The sequence below is a fragment of the Chenopodium album genome, chromosome 18, assembly GCF_948465745.1.
Source record: "Chenopodium album chromosome 18, dcCheAlbu1.1, whole genome shotgun sequence".
NCBI classification, from domain to species: Eukaryota; Viridiplantae; Streptophyta; class Magnoliopsida; order Caryophyllales; family Amaranthaceae; genus Chenopodium; species Chenopodium album.
This window is the reverse complement of record NC_137851.1, coordinates 14,486,691-14,513,294: the sequence shown is the minus strand read 5'-3', so window position 1 is coordinate 14,513,294 and position 26,604 is coordinate 14,486,691. Positions and strand designations below refer to the sequence as shown.

Sequence of the window (26,604 nt, the reverse complement as noted above, 5' to 3'; positions counted from 1 at the left end):
TAACGTGAATGCTAATCCTAGGTTTGACCCCTATTCCAACACCTACAACGAGGGATGGAAACATCACCCTAATTTTGGTTGGAGAAGTGGCCAGAACCAAGGGCAAGGTAGTGGTCAAGGTCAAGCTAGTGGTAGTGGTAATTATGTGTCTAATAATCAACGGAATTATAGAAATGACAATAAATACCAACAAAAAGGCCAATACTCTTCCACTCACAACCCACCCGGTTTTAATGGAGGAGTAAGACCAACCATAGCTCCTGTCCCTCGACCACCACTTCAAATTCAAGCTCCTCCTCCTCCTAAGTCTAATCTAGAAAGCATGTTGGAACAATTCATGAACTCCCAAACTAAAAAGACAAATGACTTAGAGGAAAGCTTAAAGCAAATGCAAACCCACAATAAAATGTTGGAAAATCAAATGGCCCAAATAGCTAGTGCCCTTAAAGGCAAGTCTAGTACCTCATTGCCTAGCCAAGGTCTAGATCCTAGAGAGCAAGCCAATGCCATTGTAACTAGAAGTGGAAAAAGCTTGGGGGAAGTTCAAGGGAAGGGAATGCAACATGACTTAGAAGGTGAGAAGTCAAATGAAAGAGTGATTGAAATGAGTGATTCCCATGGAGAGTTGAGAGTAGAAGAAGAAGAAGAGAAAAACAAAAAGAAATAAATTGAAAAGGAAAAAAAAGAGAGTGAAATCCCGCTACATGTGGCAAAGCTTCCTTTTCCGGGAAGGTTTGCCGGGTCTAGACTTGATGAACAATTTGCTAAGTTTTTGGAAGTTTTGAGGAAGCTTTATGTTAACATTCCATTCACCGATGCTATTAAACAAATGCCAACTTATGCTAAATTTCTTAAAGACATTTTGAGTAATAAAAGAGAAGTTGACTTTGTGGAAACGATTAATATGCCGGAAAATTGTAGTGCAATTATTCAAAATAAGTTGCCCACTAAGCTTAAAGATCCCGGTAGTTTTTCTATTCCATGTGCTATTGGTGAAATGGTAATTGATCGTGCTTTATGTGATCTTGGCGCTAGCATAAGCTTGATGCCCCTTTCTATGTGCAAAAGACTTGGCCTAGGAGAGTTAAAGCCCACCAACATTTCCCTTCAATTAGCCGATCGTTCGGTTAAGATGCCTTTGGGAAAACTAGAGGATGTCCCCCTTAGGGTGGGCAAACTTTACATTCCGGTGGATTTTATTGTGCTTGACATGGATGAGGACTTGAATGTCCCCATAATTCTAGGTAGGCCTTTCTTAGCCACGGCGGGGGCTATTATTGATGTGAAACATGGTAAATTGTCCTTGCTTGTTGGAAAAGAGAAAGTGGAATTCAAATTGAACCAAGTTATGAAATGTCCTTCCAACATGGATGATTGTATGAGTATTGATATTGTTGAGAATGTTATTAATGAATCCATACAATTGCATTTGCATAACACTAATGATTCTCTTGAGTATGAACTTGAAAGCAAAGATAGGTTTTGCAATGAAAACATGGAGATGGAGCCAATTGAGGAGATTCTTGACTCCACCCCCATGGACAAGGAAGAAGCAAACCTAGTAATTGGAAAAGAAGAAGTGAAGAAGCAACTCATGAACGACAATGGTAAGGAATGCCCAAGTGTAGAGCTAAAACCTCTACCATCCAACTTGAGGTATGAGTTTCTTGGTCCATCTTCTACTTTTCCGGTTATTGTTAATGCTTCATTGGATGAGGTTCAAACCTCGAAATTATTGAATGTATTGAGAATGCATCGCAAAGCTTTGGGATATAAAATGGATGATTTGAAAGGTATAAGCCCAACGCTTTGTATGCATCGAATTTCATTGGAGGATGATGCTAAACCATCAATTGAAAGACAAAGAAAGCTTAATCCTCCAATGCTTGAAGTGGTCAAGAAGGAAGTTCTTAAACTACTTGCCGCCGGTATCATCTATCCTATTTCTAATAGTAGATGGGTGGCACCGGTGCAAGTAGTCCCTAAAAAGGGGAGGATGACGGTTATTAAAAATGAAAAAAGTGAACTCATCCCTACTAGAACTATTACCGGTTGGAGGATGTGTATAGACTATCGTAGGCTAAACACATCCACCAAGAAAGACCACTTCCCATTGCCTTTTATTGATCAAATGTTGGAAAGGCTAGCATCTCACAAGTATTTTTGTTATCTTGATGGTTATTCCGGGTTCTTTCAAATCCCAATTCACCCGGATGACCAAGAGAAAACAACATTCACTTGTCCATATGGCACCTATGCTTACCGTAGGATGCCATTTGGCTTATGCAATGCCCCCGCTACCTTCCAAAGATGTATGATGGCAATTTTTGCAGATATGATTGAAAAAGAAATGGAAGTTTTTATGGATGACTTCTCGGTTGGGGGAAGTTCTTTTGATGATTGTTTAATTAATCTCACGCGATGTTTGAAAAAGTGTGAAGAGGTCAACCTTGTCCTTAATTGGGAGAAATGTCATTTTATGGTTCAAGAAGGCATTGTTCTTGGCCATAAGATCTCCCATGAGGGGATTGAGGTTGATAGGGCTAAGGTGGATGTAATAGAGAAGCTCCCACCCCCTACTAATGTGAAAGGGGTGAGATCTTTCTTGGGACATGCCGGTTTCTATCGGCGTTTCATCAAGGACTTCTCTAAAATAGCCAAACCTCTTACTACACTTCTTCAAAAGGAGTGTGATTTTGTATTTGATGGTGCTTGTCTAGATGCATTTTGTAGGTTGAAGGAAGCATTGATCTCGGCACCAATAGTGCAAGCTCCGGATTGGAGCCTCCCCTTTGAACTAATGTGTGATGCAAGTGACACGGCGGTTGGTGCCGTGTTGGGGCAAAAGAAAGAAAAGAGGGTGCACGTGATCCACTATGCAAGCAAGACACTGAATGATGCACAAAAGAACTACACCACGACCGAGAAGGAGCTTCTTGCGGTAATCTACGCCTTTGACAAGTTCCGTTCTTACCTTTTGGGTTCAAAAACCATTGTCTACACCGACCATTCGGCAATCAAATATCTCATGTCCAAGAAGCATTCAAAGCCTAGGTTGATGAGATGGGTGCTTGCTCTACAAGATTTTGATATAGAGGTTAAAGACAAAAAGGGTACGGAAAATTCGGTAGCGGATCATTTGTCAAGGTTGTAAATCCGAGATGAAGATGTTGATCAACTTCCAATCAATGATGAGCTCAAAGATGATGTTTTGTATGCTATCCAAGCAAAGTCATTGCCTTGGTATGCCGATATAGTGAACTACTTGTCTTGTGAGGCAATTCCACCGGAGTTCACCCCTCAACAAAGAAGAAAATTGAAGCACGAGTCGAAAAGGTACATATGGGATGATCCTATTTTGTACAAGATAGGGGTGGATGATCTTTTGAGAAGATGTGTTCCCGACGATGAAATTCAAAGTGTGCTTCATATGTGCCACTCATCACAATGTGGTGGTCATATGGGAGCAAACAAAACGGCGGCAAAAGTGTTGCAATGTTTGTTATTTTGGCCTACTCTCTTCAAGGATGCATGGGTCTTTGTGAAGACTTGTGACAAATGCCAAAGAACCGGGAACATATCAAAAAGAAATGAGATGCCTCAAAATCCGATCTTGGAATTAGAGGTATTTGATGTTTGGGGGATCGACTTCATGGGTCCCTTTCCTTCATCTTACGGTAATCTCTACATTCTAGTAGCGGTGGACTATGTGTCCAAATGGGTGGAAGCTCTTGCATCACCAAAGAACGACTCCAAGGTGGTGATGAAGATGTTTAGAAAGATCATATTCCCAAGATTTGGCGTTCCACGAGCTGTGATAAGTGATGGAGGGTCTCATTTTGCTCATCGAACATTCAAAGCTTTATTGGCTAAGTACGGAGTACACCATAAGGTGGGTTTGTCCTATCATCCTCAGACAAGCGGCCAAACGGAGGTTTCAAATAGAGAAATCAAGCTCATTTTGGAGAAGACCGTTGCTAGAAGTAAGAAGGATTGGGCGGCAAAACTTGATGATGCCTTATGGGCATACCGTACGGCTTTTAAGACACCCATAGGGACCACTCCTTACAAGTTGGTCTATGGGAAGTCTTGCCATTTGCCCGTGGAATTGGAGCACAAGGCTCAATGGGCAATTAAAGCCTTGAATTTTGACCTCAAAAGTGCCGGAGAGAAAAGAATGCTAGACTTGCATGAATTAGAGGAATTAAGAATGAATGCATACGATAATGCAAGCTCTTACAAGGCGAAGTCTAAGGAGTTTCATGACAAGTACATTATCAAGAGGGATTTCAAGGAAGGTGATAAGGTCCTTCTCTACAACTCAAGGTTAAAGCTTTTTCCCGGAAAGCTTAAATCAAGGTGGAGTGGTCCTTTTCAAGTTGTAAAGGTATTTCCCTATGGCTCAGTTGAAGTTTGGAGTGAGAGCACCGGAGCATTCAAAGTGAATGGTCAACGCCTCAAGATTTATTATGAGGGTGACAAGAAAGGTGTGGTTCACTCCATCAAGGTCAAGGAATTCAATGTCTCCAGTTAATGTGAACGGAAGGGCGTCAAGCTAGTGACGTTAAAGAAGCGCTCCCGGGAGGCAACCCGTGTATTTTTGCTTTTACTAAAAAAAAAAAAAAAAAAAAAAAAAAAAAAAAAAAAAAAAACGAGAGAGAGAGATGAAAGAGCTTAAACTAACACTTAACATTTTGAATGTTTTGTTTAGTGTTTTGTTTTGCTGTAGGTAATTTGCTCGGAGAAAAGAAATGTAAATTTGGAAACTCCAGATAGGAGCGGGCGCTCCTACCCTAGTGCACGCCCGCTCCCAATAGCAGCAATTGGGCAGGAACTCCAGCAAGTTTAGGAGCGGGCGCTCCTCAAGGAGTGCACGCCCGCTCCAAACAACAGCAGTCAAACAGGAACTCTTGAAATTCTAGGAGCGGGCGCTCTTGAAGGAGTGCACGCCCGCTCCTGTATACTCAAATTTGGGCAGGAACTCTTGAAATTCTAGGAGCGGGCGCTCCTGAAGGAGTGCACGCCCGCTCCTCTATATCAAAGATCTGGCAGGAACTTCAGAAAATGTAGGAGCGGGCGCTCCTAACACCTGCACGCCCGCTCCTATACTAAGCTCTCGAAAAAAAAAAAAAAAAAAAAAAAAAAAATTTGAGTTTTGAAAAAAAAAAAAAAAAAAAATTGGCAGAATCGATACCAAGAAGTAGGAGCGGGCGCTCCTAATCCCTGCACGCCCGCTCCTACTATCGAAAAAGAGGCAGTAACTACCTCTTACAGAAGGAGCGGGCGCTCCTCCACCCCAGCACGCCCGCTCCTCCCTTGCCGTGTAAAAAAAAAAGGGGGATTTCCCCTTATCCCTTTTTACCCACTTTCATCTCCCACCTCTCATTCACCACATTCATATTCTCTCTCCTCTTTACCCACCTCTTTCTCACTCTAAAATCCCCATCTTCTCTACCTTCTCTCATCAAAATCATCATCAATCCTTCATTTTTTTCACTCAAAATTTACAAATTCTTACTCTCCTTCCAATTCTCTTTCTAAAAATCACAAAAATTCACAAATTTGGTCAAAAATTCGAAAACCCACAAAATCTCCATTGAAGAACAAGAGCAAGAAGGTGAAATCTTGAAGAAGGAGGAGCAAATTTGGGTAGTCTTGGAGGATTTTAGAGTATTTTCATACTCTATTTGGTATAATCCACTTCTCTACTCAACTCTCTTTTTCAAATTTTCATAATTATTGTTTATTCCATACAAATTGTGTAGTTAATTGCATGATTGGTTAGAATTGAACAATTATTGTTGTTTATGGAGAATTGTTAGAGAAAATTGTGAATGATCTTTAGAATAATTGAAATTGTGATCGAAAATTACATAAACATTGTGATTTTGTGAATTTGGTTTGTGTGAAATTAGTGAAGTGCATTGTTGTTGGAATTTTTGTGTTGGAATATATTGTTGGTTGTGTTGTGGAACAGGTACATTTGGATTTTTAAAGGGGGTTTGAAGTTAAGGGTGTGTGTGGAGTTGTTTGTTGTTGAGTGTTATTCCTAATTACCTTTTTCCGAACTAAAAGAAAAAAAAATGAAGAAATTCATTGGAGGGATTAAGAAAAGAAAAACAAGTGAACCTCAAACATCCTCATCCCCTTCACAACGAGAAAGCCCTAACCCACCACCAAATTTAAAAATCGATAAACGATTTAAAAAGCCTTTCGATGACCTTTCCAAACGAAAAATTATTCCAACCCGATTCTATCATCAACATTCAATGCGACTTCTAGGGGTCGATGAGGGAATTAGAAGAGTAGCCGAAAACTTCGGTTGGCTAGACTTCTTGGACCTTGCGGAAGAAACCTTTTCTTCCCTAACTCTTGAATTCCTCTCATCGGTTTCTATGAAGCGCATAAACCTTGAGGATGAGCCATTGGAATGCGAAATAAAATTTAGAATGTTCAATGTCGAAAAAAACCTTAACTTTGACGAGATTGAACGAAATTTTTGAATGGCCCACCCTCAACCAAATCTATGACCCCAATGGTACTTACTTCTCAAGTTATGAGGAGCAAGTGTGGTGGAATACCATTGCGGGGTATCCCAATTTCACAACCCGGTCTAGCCATGCTAGCCACATTATCCACCCCGTCCTTCGAATCTTCATGCGAATCATGAGCTATGCTTGTTTTTCTAAACAAGACTTAGGGAAGCTAACTAAAGAGGAGATCAAATGCCTCTTTCTAGCTTCAAGATTCGAAGGAAATGTGGAAGGGAATGTGAACATGGGATACTTGTTCATCAAGAGATGTATTGAAATAAGAGAAAGTGGAGAGATGAGCGGAGAGATTAGATGCGGGGGAATGATTTCAATTATTGCGAGGAAGTTAGGGTTTGGGTCTTTTCTAGACCAAATGACCCCGGTCCAAAGTTCTAACATGCTTGCTCTTAAGGCACTTAGTGATATGAAGTTCCTTAGTGAAATTCCGGGCCGAAATCTTCGCTTTAGTTGGAAGGTCAATGGGGTGCATTATTGCACTCTCCCAAATCCGGCGGTTAATAACTCGGTGGGGGACACATGGCAAGTGCCAAGAGATCAACTCCCACGAGGTATGGCCGGTGGTGGCGAGAATGTACCCGTACCCCGTCGTATGAGTACATCCTCCATTCCCCAATCTAGGGTAGATGGTTCCTCTTCCTCCTCTTCTCTCTTTGATGTGGAAATTGCTTTCAACCAATTAAATCTAACCAATCAAAGACTTCTTGAACAAAATGAGTACCAAAGTTTTGTAGCGGAGAGAAGCTACCAACATCAAGTTGAGAGGGGAGACTTTCTCCCTTACCTCAACTATCCCAACCGTCCCGTTCAAGAAGGGCCGGTAGCGGGTTGGAACAATGGCCAACCCACCTACCCCTTTTGGCAAGGCCCGCGTAGTTCAATTGAGGAGCTTCGCTCCTTTCCCCCTTATGACTACACACAACCCGGGGGAAGTGATTATAGGGGCGACCCTAGCTATTACTATGTCCCCGAGGTTAGTGGAGATAGTTCATCTTCGGAGGTGCTCGATCCCCCCCTAAGGGGGCATTACGGGTTTCCACCCGGCTATGATGGTGGTTGGGGTGAGCAAGGTATGCCGGACTTTGGCCATTACCGCACTTGCCCCAACTATGATCTACCTCCTTATGTAGACGCCCCGGCCACTTCTAGTGATGTAGATATTAACTACAATTATCACTATTCGCCGGGACGCCGACATAGTTAGATGGTCTAGGCATTCTAGTCACCGTTTCATTGCCCCTTTTCACTTCTTGGGACACCGAGGACGGTGCCAATCCCAAGCTTGGGGGAGGTTACTTCATTGCCTATTTTGTTTCATTGAAACGGTGACTAAATGTCTAGCTTGGGGGAGTATTTAGGCCTTGCAAAGAGTTGGGATTTGATGTTGCTAGTTTTGTGCTTAATTTGATTATGCTCCGTTTGTCTTGATTGGTTAGTTAATGGTTGAATCTTTGCATTTTGATGAGCTTGGTTTGGTTTATGTGCTTCATTTTCGATGATGATATTTGTTGATGAGCCTCCTCTCCTTCCCAAAAAAATTCAAAACCCAAAAATCCAAAGCCCTTAATCCAAATTCTTTAGTTAGTTTCTCCTTCCTTCCTCTTCTCCTTCCCTCTCCTAATCTTCTTTAGCTAGTTCCTCCTCCCTTAATCCAAATTCTTTAGCTAGTACCTCTTTCCCCTCCTCTAAAAAAAAAAAAAAAAAAAAAAAAAAAAAAAAAAAAATTTGTGTTTCTTTTAATTAGTTTAGACTTTGTATATATTTTCTTTGCTTGTAGTCATTTGGCTTGATGATTCGACTAGTGTCTTTTATGGTAAAATGAATTCAAGTGAGCTTGTGTTATAATTGTCCTAGTTTTGCAAATGACGATTTATTTATGAATTGTGGAATGATTGTTTAACTCATATGTGTATGATCCACTCATAATAGTCCTTGTTTGCTTTGCTACTAATCACTACTCTTTTATCACCTTGTATATAAGAGACACTACTACATCAAGATCAATGGTAACTGCTTCCCTTCTTTTCTTGTTTTTATTTTCCTTTTAGTCCCTTTACCCCTTTAAAAAAAAAATAAAAAAATAAAAAAAAAACATTTTTGCTTTTAGAATAGTCCTCAATGATGATATTGGATTGCATGTGATGGATATCTGCTTTCTTTTGGTAATAAAATTTCGAGTATGGTTTAGATGCCCTTGGTTGAACATAGAATTGGCTAGTTTAGGCTAGTGTGAGAATAACCTTACCGAATGTACGAAACCAAAAGTCTAGGATTGTGGTAAGAAGGTGTCGCCCATATCGAAGGAATTTGAACCCCGAAAGGTAGTAATTGATCCCACATTGTTCCCAAAAGTGAGGTTGTAATATTTTTCAAGCCTACTACATTTTGAATGAGTGGCAAGGATCCTCTTTGATTTAGTACCTAGATCGAGAACTTGAGTCTTAACTCCCAAGATCGCGGCCTAAACCACTCTTAGTGATCATGAAGATTGTTATGTATTGTTCATTCGCACAAAGTTAAGGCATGTCATTCTTGTTTCATTAGTTCAATCTTTAAGTTGTTATAAATAATAGTTTGTGATGTAAATGCCAAGTTTGAAAAAAAAAAAAAAAAAAAAAAAAAAAAAAAAAGAGAAAAAGAAAAAGAAAAAAAAATAGAGAAAGAAAGAAAGAAAAAGAAGTGATGAATAGCCACCACCCTAGCAATTAAACAAGCTTGGGGGTGCATTTTTGTTTCAAGTTTATTCATAGTTTGTAATTTGGGTCAAAGTTAGGAACCTCTTTAGGTTTGCTCTTAGTGTTATATATCTTAGCTTGACTTTAATTGCAAAGCATTTCTAGTTTTCTCTATGCCTTAACTTTGTGCCGTAATCCTTGAGTCTTGTAATGTTAGTAGAGTAGTTGAAGCCATAGTCGGTGGAGGGAGTTGGTTCACAAGCATATGGAGAGGGTACTTATCATTGAGATGTCGAGTGTTCTAAACCTTCTTTTGTTTATTTTTCTTCCGGCTCCTTCGAGGAGTCATGAGACACTACCATTAGGGGGAATTTGAACTTTGTGTTGGGGACGCGGTAAGATTGGTTGAATGGACCAAAGTTGAGTACATTCGGGAAGGTTAACTAGGCCTTGGCTAGTCATGACCGTGGTTGATCTTAGGCATATACCTCATACTCGAGTTTTTATTGCTTAAGGATTCTTTTATCTGTACATGTGCTTTTCTTTGAGCGGACTAATCTATTGGTTTCTTTTGCGCCAAGTGAATTGCTTAGGGACAAGCAATTGGCTAGCTTGGGGGAATTTGATAAGTGTTTTATTTGTCCACTTATCATGGCTTTTTAAAACACAATTTTGTACTCTTTCCCCTACTTCAATCCCTTTTTCTAACTCTTTTTGTGCATACTTGCATCTTTTGGGTTTCCCGTTTCTTTTTATGTGTGTGCTCGTGTTTGTAGGTTCAATGAGATTATGGTTAAGTAGCGTGAGCATGAAGACTTTCTCGAGGGAGCAATATCAGGCAGGAGCGGGCGTGCACCCTTAGAGGAGCGGCCGCTCCTCATCCCAGCACCACATTCTGCCTCCCCCTGCACATATAGGAGCGGGCGTGCAGCCTCCAAGGAGCGGGCGCTCCTCCCCGATCCTCTACAAACTGCCTCAAACTGGTGCAAGAGGAGAGGGCGTGCAGAGAGCCCAGGAGCGGGCGCTCCACACCCAGGAGCGGGCGCTCCTACTTACTGGAGCGGGCGCTCCTCCTGTTCTGAAGACTAATTTTGACGGATTTTACGATGTAATTTCTGGGCATATAAATAGGACGACTTAGCTTCAGTTTTGGATCTTCTTTTCCCTCTTAGTTTTCCTAGGCTCTTAGTTCTTCTCAACCCTCATTAATTAGCTTAGATCTTCTCAAACTCAATCATTGTAGTAGAATTATTGGAAGTTTATTCCATCAATTTCAACAATTTTCCCAACTTTGAAGTTTATTAAGTAATCTCTTTCCTCTATCTCTTGTTCTTAATTTTTAATTTTAATTGCTTTGAGTTGGTAATTTCTCCCTTAATCTTGTTTATTTGTTCTTGCATGTTTAATCCATCCTTGTTTCATCTCTTTTCTAGCTTATTTGAATTCATGAAAACCTTAGATTTAATTGTTAGAGTAATTTCCACCATGTTTAGTGAGTAGTCTTTTAGTTAGGGGTTGGGTGAAGACCCAACCAAGCTATGGTTAATTGACTTGGAATTATTCATGTGCTACCTTGGATTGATAGTTGTTTATGCTTGAATTGATAATTGCATGTGTATTTTTTTGGCCACATTATGCCCATGTGTTCATCCCTTTTCTCACATCGAAAGATGGGGTTTTGGAGTGAGTCGTTTCTTGTGTAATTAGATTATGCTACTTTCATGATTTTGGATGGTTGGTTTCATTGACTAGGTTGCTTTAGTATGGTAATTAGGTGAGAAATCCCAATTATTCGAGCTTCATGCTAGTTCGGAGCGATCGAGAGACAAACTCGAGCTAGAAACCCACTTCCTATCCTTGAAACTTAATCCTTATCGTGTTAGTGCTTAATCTAGGGAGTACTTATGTTGTGACTTTGAAAGAAGGCAATGTTAAGTTCCTTTTCTATCCTCTATGTGTATTCATGATTTGTCTTTGTTATTGATCCCTTGGCTTTGGTTGGTGTTGAATCCCGTTTCCCCTAGCGTTCTTTTATATAGTAGCTTACCATTCAAAACCCAATTTGTGACCGAACTAGATTGCAACCGTTTCATACTCTCGGTGTACTTACCCATTCCCCGTGGATACGATCCTCTACTTACCCTAGACTTGTCTTAGGTTGGTTTAGGTAGAAATATTGTTGGTTTTAGGGTGATCGTCCAACGACCGATTATTTCCCCATACCAAAATGGCGCCGTTGCCGGGGATTGGCGTTAAGCATTGAGTTACTTATGAGATATGTGAGACTAGTTCATTTGTATAGTTTTATTTTTCTCTGTTTTCTTTGACTAACCTACTAATCTCCCTTCTAGTCTTCTTTGTTTATGCCCAAACGCAGCAATAGGACACTTCCTCTTGTGCCGTTGAATCTCGAGCTTGAAAAGGTAGTAAGGGCAAATCGAAGAGAAAAGAGGGCGAAGGCTAGTGGTGCCACATCAAGTGAGCCACAAGTGGTAGTTGAGTCCGATCAATCTAGTTCTAGTGAGACTAGTGGAGAAACCATTCCACTAGAGTCACCAAGGACAGATTCTCCAACTTCTCCACCTCTTCACCAATTTGAGATGGCTCTTCCAAATAAGACTTTGAGAGAATTTGGTGTTCCTCCTCCGTATCGAGAAGCAAGTGGGATTGTTACTCCCACTACCGAAGCAAATAATTTCGAGATAAGGCCTGCCCTTATCACTTTGATTGAGGGTCATCAATTCTCCGGGGCAAAGCATGAGGACCCCATTGCGCATCTAAAGCAATTCACACGGTATTGTAGCACCGTGAAGGCAAATGGGGTGACTCCGGAGTACATTCTTCTAAGCATGTTCAAATTTTCTCTTTCGGGGAGTGCAAGTGATTGGCTCGATAGGTTGACTCCGAATTCATTGACAACTTGGAATGAGGTAACTTCAGCATTCCTTGGGAGGTTCATTCCTCTTGGGAAAACGGCGGAGTTGAGGTCCAAGATTTCAAACTTCCAACAAGAGCCCGATGAGTCTCTCTACGATGCTTGGGAGAGATTCAAAAGCTATCAACAACAATGTCCCCACCATGGGATGGAAGATTGGCTCTTGCTTCATGGATTCTATAGGGGTCTCTTGAGATCGGACCGCATACTCTTAGATGGAGCTTCGGGTGGGCCACTCATGAACAAACCACCCGCGGAGGCATTAAAGATCATAGAGGATGTAGTCCAAAACTACACCGATTGGAGCCCCGATGAAAGAAGCACCTCTAGGAGAGGGGGAAAGTATGAGGTAAATGCTATTAACATGCTTAGTTCAAAATTGGATGCCTTGTCTTCTAAATTTGACCAAATGCAATCTTCTCCCCCTCCTATCTCCCCCCTCCCTAATTCACGTGCATCTAATTCTTCGAATGATAATGTGTCTATGCAATTGATGTCTTGTGATGTATGTGGTGGTGAAGAACATGCGTCTTCCGATTGTTATTTGTTGAATGAGCAATGTTCCCCTTCCCCTTCCATGGAACAAGTCAATAACGTGAATGCTAATCCTAGGTTTGACCCCTATTCCAACACCTACAACGAGGGATGGAAACATCACCCTAATTTTGGTTGGAGAAGTGGCCAGAACCAAGGGCAAGGTAGTGGTCAAGGTCAAGCTAGTGGTAGTGGTAATTATGTGTCTAATAATCAACGGAATTATAGAAATGACAATAAATACCAACAAAAAGGCCAATACTCTTCCACTCACAACCCACCCGGTTTTAATGGAGGAGTAAGACCAACCATAGCTCCTGTCCCTCGACCACCACTTCAAATTCAAGCTCCTCCTCCTCCTAAGTCTAATCTAGAAAGCATGTTGGAACAATTCATGAACTCCCAAACTAAAAAGACAAATGACTTAGAGGAAAGCTTAAAGCAAATGCAAACCCACAATAAAATGTTGGAAAATCAAATGGCCCAAATAGCTAGTGCCCTTAAAGGCAAGTCTAGTACCTCATTGCCTAGCCAAGGTCTAGATCCTAGAGAGCAAGCCAATGCCATTGTAACTAGAAGTGGAAAAATCTTGGGGGAAGTTCAAGGGAAGGGAATGCAACATGACTTAGAAGGTGAGAAGTCAAATGAAAGAGTGATTGAAATGAGTGATTCCCATGGAGAGTTGAGAGTAGAAGAAGAAGAAGAGAAAAACAAAAAGAAATAAATTGAAAAGGAAAAAAAAGAGAGTGAAATCCCGCTACATGTGGCAAAGCTTCCTTTTCCGGGAAGGTTTGCCGGGTCTAGACTTGATGAACAATTTGCTAAGTTTTTGGAAGTTTTGAGGAAGCTTTATGTTAACATTCCATTCACCGATGCTATTAAACAAATGCCAACTTATGCTAAATTTCTTAAAGACATTTTGAGTAATAAAAGAGAAGTTGACTTTGTGGAAACGATTAATATGCCGGAAAATTGTAGTGCAATTATTCAAAATAAGTTGCCCACTAAGCTTAAAGATCCCGGTAGTTTTTCTATTCCATGTGCTATTGGTGAAATGGTAATTGATCGTGCTTTATGTGATCTTGGCGCTAGCATAAGCTTGATGCCCCTTTCTATGTGCAAAAGACTTGGCCTAGGAGAGTTAAAGCCCACCAACATTTCCCTTCAATTAGCCGATCGTTCGGTTAAGATGCCTTTGGGAAAACTAGAGGATGTCCCCCTTAGGGTGGGCAAACTTTACATTCCGGTGGATTTTATTGTGCTTGACATGGATGAGGACTTGAATGTCCCCATAATTCTAGGTAGGCCTTTCTTAGCCACGGCGGGGGCTATTATTGATGTGAAACATGGTAAATTGTCCTTGCTTGTTGGAAAAGAGAAAGTGGAATTCAAATTGAACCAAGTTATGAAATGTCCTTCCAACATGGATGATTGTATGAGTATTGATATTGTTGAGAATGTTATTAATGAATCCATACAATTGCATTTGCATAACACTAATGATTCTCTTGAGTATGAACTTGAAAGCAAAGATAGGTTTTGCAATGAAAACATGGAGATGGAGCCAATTGAGGAGATTCTTGACTCCACCCCCATGGACAAGGAAGAAGCAAACCTAGTAATTGGAAAAGAAGAAGTGAAGAAGCAACTCATGAACGACAATGGTAAGGAATGCCCAAGTGTAGAGCTAAAACCTCTACCATCCAACTTGAGGTATGAGTTTCTTGGTCCATCTTCTACTTTTCCGGTTATTGTTAATGCTTCATTGGATGAGGTTCAAACCTCGAAATTATTGAATGTATTGAGAATGCATCGCAAAGCTTTGGGATATAAAATGGATGATTTGAAAGGTATAAGCCCAACGCTTTGTATGCATCGAATTTCATTGGAGGATGATGCTAAACCATCAATTGAAAGACAAAGAAAGCTTAATCCTCCAATGCTTGAAGTGGTCAAGAAGGAAGTTCTTAAACTACTTGCCGCCGGTATCATCTATCCTATTTCTAATAGTAGATGGGTGGCACCGGTGCAAGTAGTCCCTAAAAAGGGGAGGATGACGGTTATTAAAAATGAAAAAAGTGAACTCATCCCTACTAGAACTATTACCGGTTGGAGGATGTGTATAGACTATCGTAGGCTAAACACATCCACCAAGAAAGACCACTTCCCATTGCCTTTTATTGATCAAATGTTGGAAAGGCTAGCATCTCACAAGTATTTTTGTTATCTTGATGGTTATTCCGGGTTCTTTCAAATCCCAATTCACCCGGATGACCAAGAGAAAACAACATTCACTTGTCCATATGGCACCTATGCTTACCGTAGGATGCCATTTGGCTTATGCAATGCCCCCGCTACCTTCCAAAGATGTATGATGGCAATTTTTGCAGATATGATTGAAAAAGAAATGGAAGTTTTTATGGATGACTTCTCAGTTGGGGGAAGTTCTTTTGATGATTGTTTAATTAATCTCACGCGATGTTTGAAAAAGTGTGAAGAGGTCAACCTTGTCCTTAATTGGGAGAAATGTCATTTTATGGTTCAAGAAGGCATTGTTCTTGGCCATAAGATCTCCCATGAGGGGATTGAGGTTGATAGGGCTAAGGTGGATGTAATAGAGAAGCTCCCACCCCCTACTAATGTGAAAGGGGTGAGATCTTTCTTGGGACATGCCGGTTTCTATCGGCGTTTCATCAAGGACTTCTCTAAAATAGCCAAACCTCTTACTACACTTCTTCAAAAGGAGTGTGATTTTGTATTTGATGGTGCTTGTCTAGATGCATTTTGTAGGTTGAAGGAAGCATTGATCTCGGCACCAATAGTGCAAGCTCCGGATTGGAGCCTCCCCTTTGAACTAATGTGTGATGCAAGTGACACGGCGGTTGGTGCCGTGTTGGGGCAAAAGAAAGAAAAGAGGGTGCACGTGATCCACTATGCAAGCAAGACACTGAATGATGCACAAAAGAACTACACCACGACCGAGAAGGAGCTTCTTGCGGTAATCTACGCCTTTGACAAGTTCCGTTCTTACCTTTTGGGTTCAAAAACCATTGTCTACACCGACCATTCGGCAATCAAATATCTCATGTCCAAGAAGCATTCAAAGCCTAGGTTGATGAGATGGGTGCTTGCTCTACAAGATTTTGATATAGAGGTTAAAGACAAAAAGGGTACGGAAAATTCGGTAGCGGATCATTTGTCAAGGTTGGAAATCCGAGATGAAGATGTTGATCAACTTCCAATCAATGATGAGCTCAAAGATGATGTTTTGTATGCTATCCAAGCAAAGTCATTGCCTTGGTATGCCGATATAGTGAACTACTTGTCTTGTGAGGCAATTCCACCGGAGTTCACCCCTCAACAAAGAAGAAAATTGAAGCACGAGTCGAAAAGGTACATATGGGATGATCCTATTTTGTACAAGATAGGGGTGGATGATCTTTTGAGAAGATGTGTTCCCGACGATGAAATTCAAAGTGTGCTTCATATGTGCCACTCATCACAATGTGGTGGTCATATGGGAGCAAACAAAACGGCGGCAAAAGTGTTGCAATGTTTGTTATTTTGGCCTACTCTCTTCAAGGATGCATGGGTCTTTGTGAATACTTGTGACAAATGCCAAAGAACCGGGAACATATCAAAAAGAAATGAGATGCCTCAAAATCCGATCTTGGAATTAGAGGTATTTGATGTTTGGGGGATCGACTTCATGGGTCCCTTTCCTTCATCTTACGGTAATCTCTACATTCTAGTAGCGGTGGACTATGTGTCCAAATGGGTGGAAGCTCTTGCATCACCAAAGAACGACTCCAAGGTGGTGATGAAGATGTTTAGAAAGATCATATTCCCAAGATTTGGCGTTCCACGAGCTGTGATAAGTGATGGAGGGTCTCATTTTGCTCATCGAACATTCAAAGCTTTATTGGCTAAGTACGGAGTACACCATAAGGTGGGTTTGTCCTATCATCCTCAGACAAGCGGCCAAACGGAGGTTTCAAATAGAGAAATCAAGCTCATTTTGGAGAAGACCGTTGCTAGAAGTAAGAAGGATTGGGCGGCAAAACTTGATGATGCCTTATGGGCATACCGTACGGCTTTTAAGACACCCATAGGGACCACTCCTTACAAGTTGGTCTATGGGAAGTCTTGCCATTTGCCCGTGGAATTGGAGCACAAGGCTCAATGGGCAATTAAAGCCTTGAATTTTGACCTCAAAAGTGCCGGAGAGAAAAGAATGCTAGACTTGCATGAATTAGAGGAATTAAGAATGAATGCATACGATAATGCAAGCTCTTACAAGGCGAAGTCTAAGGAGTTTCATGACAAGTACATTATCAAGAGGGATTTCAAGGAAGGTGATAAGGTCCTTCTCTACAACTCAAGGTTAAAGCTTTTTCCCGGAAAGCTTAAATCAAGGTGGAGTGGTCCTTTTCAAGTTGTAAAGGTATTTCCCTATGGCTCAGTTGAAGTTTGGAGTGAGAGCACCGGAGCATTCAAAGTGAATGGTCAACGCCTCAAGATTTATTATGAGGGTGACAAGAAAGGTGTGGTTCACTCCATCAAGGTCAAGGAATTCAATGTCTCCAGTTAATGTGAACGGAAGGGCGTCAAGCTAGTGACGTTAAAGAAGCGCTCCCGGGAGGCAACCCGTGTATTTTTGCTTTTACTAAAAAAAAAAAAAAAAAAAACAAAAAAAAAAAAAAAACAAAAAAACGAGAGAGAGAGATGAAAGAGCTTAAACTAACACTTAACATTTTGAATGTTTTGTTTAGTGTTTTGTTTTGCTGTAGGTAATTTGCTCGGAGAAAAGAAATGTAAATTTGGAAACTCCAGATAGGAGCGGGCGCTCCTACCCTAGTGCACGCCCGCTCCCAATAGCAGCAATTGGGCAGGAACTCCAGCAAGTTTAGGAGCGGGCGCTCCTCAAGGAGTGCACGCCCGCTCCAAACAACAGCAGTCAAACAGGAACTCTTGAAATTCTAGGAGCGGGCGCTCTTGAAGGAGTGCACGCCCGCTCCTGTATACTCAAATTTGGGCAGGAACTCTTGAAATTCTAGGAGCGGGCGCTCCTGAAGGAGTGCACGCCCGCTCCTCTATATCAAAGATCTGGCAGGAACTTCAGAAAATGTAGGAGCGGGCGCTCCTAACACCTGCACGCCCGCTCCTATACTAAGCTCTCGAAAAAAAAAAAAAAAAAAAAAAAAAAAAAAAAAAAAAAAAAAAATTTGAGTTTTGAAAAAAAAAAAAAAAAAAAATTGGCAGAATCGATACCAAGAAGTAGGAGCGGGCGCTCCTAATCCCTGCACGCCCGCTCCTACTATCGAAAAAGAGGCAGTAACTACCTCTTACAGAAGGAGCGGGCGCTCCTCCACCCCAGCACGCCCGCTCCTCCCTTGCCGTGTAAAAAAAAAAGGGGGATTTCCCCTTATCCCTTTTTACCCACTTTCATCTCCCACCTCTCATTCACCACATTCATATTCTCTCTCCTCTTTACCCACCTCTTTCTCACTCTAAAATCCCCATCTTCTCTACCTTCTCTCATCAAAATCATCATCAATCCTTCATTTTTTTCACTCAAAATTTACAAATTCTTACTCTCCTTCCAATTCTCTTTCTAAAAATCACAAAAATTCACAAATTTGGTCAAAAATTCGAAAACCCACAAAATCTCCATTGAAGAACAAGAGCAAGAAGGTGAAATCTTGAAGAAGGAGGAGCAAATTTGGGTAGTCTTGGAGGATTTTAGAGTATTTTCATACTCTATTTGGTATAATCCACTTCTCTACTCAACTCTCTTTTTCAAATTTTCATAATTATTGTTTATTCCATACAAATTGTGTAGTTAATTGCATGATTGGTTAGAATTGAACAATTATTGTTGTTTATGGAGAATTGTTAGAGAAAATTGTGAATGATCTTTAGAATAATTGAAATTGTGATCGAAAATTACATAAACATTGTGATTTTGTGAATTTGGTTTGTGTGAAATTAGTGAAGTGCATTGTTGTTGGAATTTTTGTGTTGGAATATATTGTTGGTTGTGTTGTGGAACAGGTACATTTGGATTTTTAAAGGGGGTTTGAAGTTAAGGGTGTGTGTGGAGTTGTTTGTTGTTGAGTGTTATTCCTAATTACCTTTTTCCGAACTAAAAGAAAAAAAAATGAAGAAATTCATTGGAGGGATTAAGAAAAGAAAAACAAGTGAACCTCAAACATCCTCATCCCCTTCACAACGAGAAAGCCCTAACCCACCACCAAATTTAAAAATCGATAAACGATTTAAAAAGCCTTTCGATGACCTTTCCAAACGAAAAATTATTCCAACCCGATTCTATCATCAACATTCAATGCGACTTCTAGGGGTCGATGAGGGAATTAGAAGAGTAGCCGAAAACTTCGGTTGGCTAGACTTCTTGGACCTTGCGGAAGAAACCTTTTCTTCCCTAACTCTTGAATTCCTCTCATCGGTTTCTATGAAGCGCATAAACCTTGAGGATGAGCCATTGGAATGCGAAATAAAATTTAGAATGTTCAATGTCGAAAAAAACCTTAACTTTGACGAGATTGAACGAAATTTTTGAATGGCCCACCCTCAACCAAATCTATGACCCCAATGGTACTTACTTCTCAAGTTATGAGGAGCAAGTGTGGTGGAATACCATTGCGGGGTATCCCAATTTCACAACCCGGTCTAGCCATGCTAGCCACATTATCCACCCCGTCCTTCGAATCTTCATGCGAATCATGAGCTATGCTTGTTTTTCTAAACAAGACTTAGGGAAGCTAACTAAAGAGGAGATCAAATTCCTCTTTCTAGCTTCAAGATTCGAAGGAAATGTGGAAGGGAATGTGAACATGGGATACTTGTTCATCAAGAGATGTATTGAAATAAGAGAAAGTGGAGAGATGAGCGGAGAGATTAGATGCGGGGGAATGATTTCAATTATTGCGAGGAAGTTAGGGTTTGGGTCTTTTCTAGACCAAATGACCCCGGTCCAAAGTTCTAACATGCTTGCTCTTAAGGCACTTAGTGATATGAAGTTCCTTAGTGAAATTCCGGGCCGAAATCTTCGCTTTAGTTGGAAGGTCAATGGGGTGCATTATTGCACTCTCCCAAATCCGGCGGTTAATAACTCGGTGGGGGACACATGGCAAGTGCCAAGAGATCAACTCCCACGAGGTATGGCCGGTGGTGGCGAGAATGTACCCGTACCCCGTCGTATGAGTACATCCTCCATTCCCCAATCTAGGGTAGATGGTTCCTCTTCCTCCTCTTCTCTCTTTGATGTGGAAATTGCTTTCAACCAATTAAATCTAACCAATCAAAGACTTCTTGAACAAAATGAGTACCAAAGTTTTGTAGCGGAGAGAAGCTACCAACATCAAGTTGAGAGGGGAGACTTTCTCCCTTACCTCAACTATCCCAACCGTCCCGTTCAAGAAGGGCCGGTAGCGGGTTGGAACAATGGCCAACCCACCTACCCCTTTTGGCAAGGCCCGCGTAGTTCAATTGAGGAGCTTCGCTCCTTTCCCCCTTATGACTACACACAACCCGGGGGAAGTGATTATAGGGGCGACCCTAGCTATTACTATGTCCCCGAGGTTAGTGGAGATAGTTCATCTTCGGAGGTGCTCGATCCCCCCCTAAGGGGGCATTACGGGTTTCCACCCGGCTATGATGGTGGTTGGGGTGAGCAAGGTATGCCGGACTTTGGCCATTACCGCACTTGCCCCAACTATGATCTACCTCCTTATGTAGACGCCCCGGCCACTTCTAGTGATGTAGATATTAACTACAATTATCACTATTCGCCGGGACGCCGACATAGTTAGATGGTCTAGGCATTCTAGTCACCGTTTCATTGCCCCTTTTCACTTCTTGGGACACCGAGGACGGTGCCAATCCCAAGCTTGGGGGAGGTTACTTCATTGCCTATTTTGTTTCATTGAAACGGTGACTAAATGTCTAGCTTGGGGGAGTATTTAGGCCTTGCAAAGAGTTGGGATTTGATGTTGCTAGTTTTGTGCTTAATTTGATTATGCTCCGTTTGTCTTGATTGGTTAGTTAATGGTTGAATCTTTGCATTTTGATGAGCTTGGTTTGGTTTATGTGCTTCATTTTCGATGATGATATTTGTTGATGAGCCTCCTCTCCTTCCCAAAAAAATTCAAAACCCAAAAATCCAAAGCCCTTAATCCAAATTCTTTAGTTAGTTTCTCCTTCCTTCCTCTTCTCCTTCCCTCTCCTAATCTTCTTTAGCTAGTTCCTCCTCCCTTAATCCAAATTCTTTAGCTAGTACCTCTTTCCCCTCCTCTAAAAAAAAAAAAAAAAAAAAAAAAAAAAAAAAAATTGTGTTTCTTTTAATTAGTTTAGACTTTGTATATATTTTCTTTGCTTGTAGTCATTTGGCTTGATGATTCGACTAGTGTCTTTTATGGTAAAATGAATTCAAGTGAGCTTGTGTTATAATTGTCCTAGTTTTGCAAATGACGATTTATTTATGAATTGTGGAATGATTGTTTAACTCATATGTGTATGATCCACTCATAATAGTCCTTGTTTGCTTTGCTACTAATCACTACTCTTTTATCACCTTGTATATAAGAGACACTACTACATCAAGATCAATGGTAACTGCTTCCCTTCTTTTCTTGTTTTTATTTTCCTTTTAGTCCCTTTACCCCTTTAAAAAAAATAAAAAAATAAAAAAAAAACATTTTTGCTTTTAGAATAGTCCTCAATGATGATATTGGATTGCATGTGATGGATATCTGCTTTCTTTTGGTAATAAAATTTCGAGTATGGTTTAGATGCCCTTGGTTGAACATAGAATTGGCTAGTTTAGGCTAATGTGAGAATAACCTTACCGAATGTACGAAACCAAAAGTCTAGGATTGTGGTAAGAAGGTGTCGCCCATATCGAAGGAATTTGAACCCCGAAAGGTAGTAATTGATCCCACATTGTTCCCAAAAGTGAGGTTGTAATATTTTTCAAGCCTACTACATTTTGAATGAGTGGCAAGGATCCTCTTTGATTTAGTACCTAGATCGAGAACTTGAGTCTTAACTCCCAAGATCGCGGCCTAAACCACTCTTAGTGATCATGAAGATTGTTATGTATTGTTCATTCGCACAAAGTTAAGGCATGTCATTCTTGTTTCATTAGTTCAATCTTTAAGTTGTTATAAATAATAGTTTGTGATGTAAATGCCAAGTTTGAAAAAAAAAAAAAAAAAAAAAAAAAAAAAAAAAGAGAAAAAGAAAAAGAAAAAAAAATAGAGAAAGAAAGAAAGAAAAAGAAGTGATGAATAGCCACCACCCTAGCAATTAAACAAGCTTGGGGGTGCATTTTTGTTTCAAGTTTATTCATAGTTTGTAATTTGGGTCAAAGTTAGGAACCTCTTTAGGTTTGCTCTTAGTGTTATATATCTTAGCTTGACTTTAATTGCAAAGCATTTCTAGTTTTCTCTATGCCTTAACTTTGTGCCGTAATCCTTGAGTCTTGTAATGTTAGTAGAGTAGTTGAAGCCATAGTCGGTGGAGGGAGTTGGTTCACAAGCATATGGAGAGGGTACTTATCATTGAGATGTCGAGTGTTCTAAACCTTCTTTTGTTTATTTTTCTTCCGGCTCCTTCGAGGAGTCATGAGACACTACCATTAGGGGGAATTTGAACTTTGTGTTGGGGACGCGGTAAGATTGGTTGAATGGACCAAAGTTGAGTACATTCGGGAAGGTTAACTAGGCCTTGGCTAGTCATGACCGTGGTTGATCTTAGGCATATACCTCATACTCGAGTTTTTATTGCTTAAGGATTCTTTTATCTGTACATGTGCTTTTCTTTGAGCGGACTAATCTATTGGTTTCTTTTGCGCCAAGTGAATTGCTTAGGGACAAGCAATTGGCTAGCTTGGGGGAATTTGATAAGTGTTTTATTTGTCCACTTATCATGGCTTTTTAAAACACAATTTTGTACTCTTTCCCCTACTTCAATCCCTTTTTCTAACTCTTTTTGTGCATACTTGCATCTTTTGGGTTTCCCGTTTCTTTTTATGTGTGTGCTCGTGTTTGTAGGTTCAATGAGATTATGGTTAAGTAGCGTGAGCATGAAGACTTTCTCGAGGGAGCAATATCAGGCAGGAGCGGGCGTGCACCCTTAGAGGAGCGGCCGCTCCTCATCCCAGCACCACATTCTGCCTCCCCCTGCACATATAGGAGCGGGCGTGCAGCCTCCAAGGAGCGGGCGCTCCTCCCCGATCCTCTACAAACTGCCTCAAACTGGTGCAAGAGGAGAGGGCGTGCAGAGAGCCCAGGAGCGGGCGCTCCACACCCAGGAGCGGGCGCTCCTACTTACTGGAGCGGGCGCTCCTCCTGTTCTGAAGACTAATTTTGACGGATTTTACGATGTAATTTCTGGGCATATAAATAGGACGACTTAGCTTCAGTTTTGGATCTTCTTTTCCCTCTTAGTTTTCCTAGGCTCTTAGTTCTTCTCAACCCTCATTAATTAGCTTAGATCTTCTCAAACTCAATCATTGTAGTAGAATTATTGGAAGTTTATTCCATCAATTTCAACAATTTTCCCAACTTTGAAGTTTATTAAGTAATCTCTTTCCTCTATCTCTTGTTCTTAATTTTTAATTTTAATTGCTTTGAGTTGGTAATTTCTCCCTTAATCTTGTTTATTTGTTCTTGCATGTTTAATCCATCCTTGTTTCATCTCTTTTCTAGCTTATTTGAATTCATGAAAACCTTAGATTTAATTGTTAGAGTAATTTCCACCATGTTTAGTGAGTAGTCTTTTAGTTAGGGGTTGGGTGAAGACCCAACCAAGCTATGGTTAATTGACTTGGAATTATTCATGTGCTACCTTGGATTGATAGTTGTTTATGCTTGAATTGATAATTGCATGTGTATTTTTTTGGCCACATTATGCCCATGTGTTCATCCCTTTTCTCACATCGAAAGATGGGGTTTTGGAGTGAGTCGTTTCTTGTGTAATTAGATTATGCTACTTTCATGATTTTGGATGGTTGGTTTCATTGACTAGGTTGCTTTAGTATGGTAATTAGGTGAGAAATCCCAATTATTCGAGCTTCATGCTAGTTCGGAGCGATCGAGAGACAAACTCGAGCTAGAAACCCACTTCCTATCCTTGAAACTTAATCCTTATCGTGTTAGTGCTTAATCTAGGGAGTACTTATGTTGTGACTTTGAAAGAAGGCAATGTTAAGTTCCTTTTCTATCCTCTATGTGTATTCATGATTTGTCTTTGTTATTGATCCCTTGGCTTTGGTTGGTGTTGAATCCCGTTTCCCCTAGCGTTCTTTTATATAGTAGCTTACCATTCAAAACCCAATTTGTGACCGAACTAGATTGCAACCGTTTCATACTCTCGGTGTACTTACCCATTCCCTGTGGATACGATCCTCTACTTACCCTAGACTTGTCTTAGGTTGGTTTAGGTAGAAATATTGTTGGTTTTAGGGTGATCGTCCAACGACCGATTATTTCCCCGATTATTTCCCCATAGCTTGGGGGAATTTGATAAGTGTTTTATTTGTCCACTTATCATGGTATTTTTAGCACAATTTTGTTGTCATTTTCCCCTATTTACCCCCCCTTTCCGACTCCTTTTTGTGTATGATTACAACTTTTGCCTTCCCCGTTCCTTTTTATGTGTGTGTTCGTGTTTGTAGATGCAAGGAGAAATTGGTCATTTAGCATGAACATGAAGAGCTATATTGGAAGCAAAGCACAAGAGGAGAGGGCGTGCAACCCCTTAGGAGAGGGCGCTCCTACCCCAAGCGCCACAATCTTCCTCTCTTTATTCCCAGCTAGGAGAGGGCGTGCACCATAGTAGGAGCGGGCGCTCCTCCCTGATCTTCCACAAACTGCCGCAAATCGCTGCAGGAGGAGAGGGCGCGCAAGAGACAGGAGAGGGCGCTCCAGCCTGAGGAGCGGGCGCTCCTCTATGTAGGAGCGGGCGCTCCTACATGCAGACCCGACTTTTTGGGCGGATTTTACAATGTTATTTCGGGGTGTATAAATACGACCCTTGGCTTCAGTTTTCTACATCTTCTTCCTTGGAGAAGATCACCTTCTTCCCTTTAGTCTTCTTAGGCCCTTAACTCTCTAAACTCTTATTAATTAGCTTAGTTTCTCTCAAACTCTATCATTGAAGTAGATTAATTGAAGTTTGTATTCTTCCTTTCAACATTTTCTCAACCTTGAAGCTTCATTAGTAATCTCTTTCCTCTATCCCTTACTCTTTAATTTCAGTTTTTATTTACTTTGAATTGTTAATTTCTCTCTTGATCTTGCTTAATTGTTGTTGCATGTCCGATCTACCTTATTCCTACTACTCCTCTCAACTTGTTAACTTAATGTTTGAATTGGAACTTGTTGTTTTGATGTCCCTCACCATGTTTAGTGAGTAGTTAATTAGCTAGGGGTTGGGTGAAGACCCAACCAAGCCATGGGTTGATTGATGTTTGTGTTTGCATGTTCATTTTGGGTTGATGATTGATTGTTAAAGAATTGGTTAATTGCATGTGTAATTGGATGGCCACTTATTGCTCATGTATTCACTTCTATGCTTGCATTGAAAGATGAGGTCTAGTTGTGAGCCATTTCTTGTATGATTATGCTAAATTCCTCTTGATTACGGTACCTCGTTTGGATGATGTAGTAGTCTTAGTTGCGGTAATTAGGAGAGAAATCCCAATTATTTGTGCCTTAGTACTAAGCTATCTCGAACCGATCGAAAGACAAACCCGAGTTAGTAGTCTACTTCCTATTGTTAAAACTTGGTTGGCCTATCTTGTTAGTCGAGTTTAGTTTAGGAATGCTTAGTGTTGTAGTTTCGAGAGAAGTGAACCTTTTCTTGTATGATTAGACCGAATTTCTATCTTGATTACGGTACCTCGTTTGGATGATGTAGTAGTCTTAGTTGCGGTAATTAGGTGAGAAATCCCAATTATTTGTGCCTTAGTACTATCTCGAACCGATCGAAAGACAAACCCGAGTTAGTAGTCTACTTCCTATTGTTAAGACTTGGTTGGCCTATCTTGCTAGTTGAGTTTGGTTTAAGAATGCTTAGTGTGGTGACTTCAAAAGAAGACAATGTTGAGTGCCCTCTCTATCATCCAATTTGTGTACATGCTTGCCTATTGTTTTGATCCATTGGTTTGGTTGGTGTCTATTCCCATTTCCCCCCTAGTGTTTGTCTCCATATAGTAGTTATTTAATCAAACCTCCAATTTGTGACCGAACTAGATTGCAACCGTTTCATACTGTCGGTGTACTCATACCCATTCCCTGTGGATACGATCCTCTACTTGCCCTAGACTTGTCTTAGGTTAGTTTAGGTAGAAATAGTGTTTGGCTTGAGGGTGATTGTCCAACGACCGAATATCCCTCTACCACCAGGTCATGCAGATTATGGGAAGTGGTACAGGAATGATAATGCAGTAAGAGGATGGATCTTAGCTTCAATGACTACAAACTTGGCTGAAAGTCTCATTTACTTGGAAACTTCCAAGGAGTTATGGGATGAAGTCAAGGAAAGATATGGCCAGACTAATGCACCTCTGCTCTATCAACTTAAGAAAGAGCTGAGTGATTTGAAGCAAGAGAATCAAGCAGTTGGCAATTTTTATTGCAAGCTCAAGAATTTATGGGATCATATTTCTTCTATTGAAGGAATACCAGAGTGTACATGTGGAGCAATGAGCAAATGCACATGCAACATGATGAAGAAGTTGGCTGATGCAGAGTCACTGAACAAACTCATTCAGTTCTTGATGGCATTGAATGAAGGCTTCGAGAACATAAGAGGAAGCATTCTTGCAATGGAGCCATTACCACCTGTGAACAAAGCCTTTCATCTTGTTCAACAACAAGAAAAA

At 40.7% G+C, this 26,604-nt stretch overlaps 1 non-coding gene across 1 annotated transcript; it reads right to left on the bottom strand.

Moving 5' to 3' along the window:
- Positions 1-12,204: 12,204 nt before the first annotated feature.
- LOC145593268 (small nucleolar RNA R71) lies at positions 12,205-12,311 on the bottom strand. Its single transcript, XR_014102630.1, has one exon. It is a non-coding gene; the product is annotated as a small nucleolar RNA R71 (small nucleolar RNA).
- Between the last annotated feature and the right edge of the window lie 14,293 nt (positions 12,312-26,604).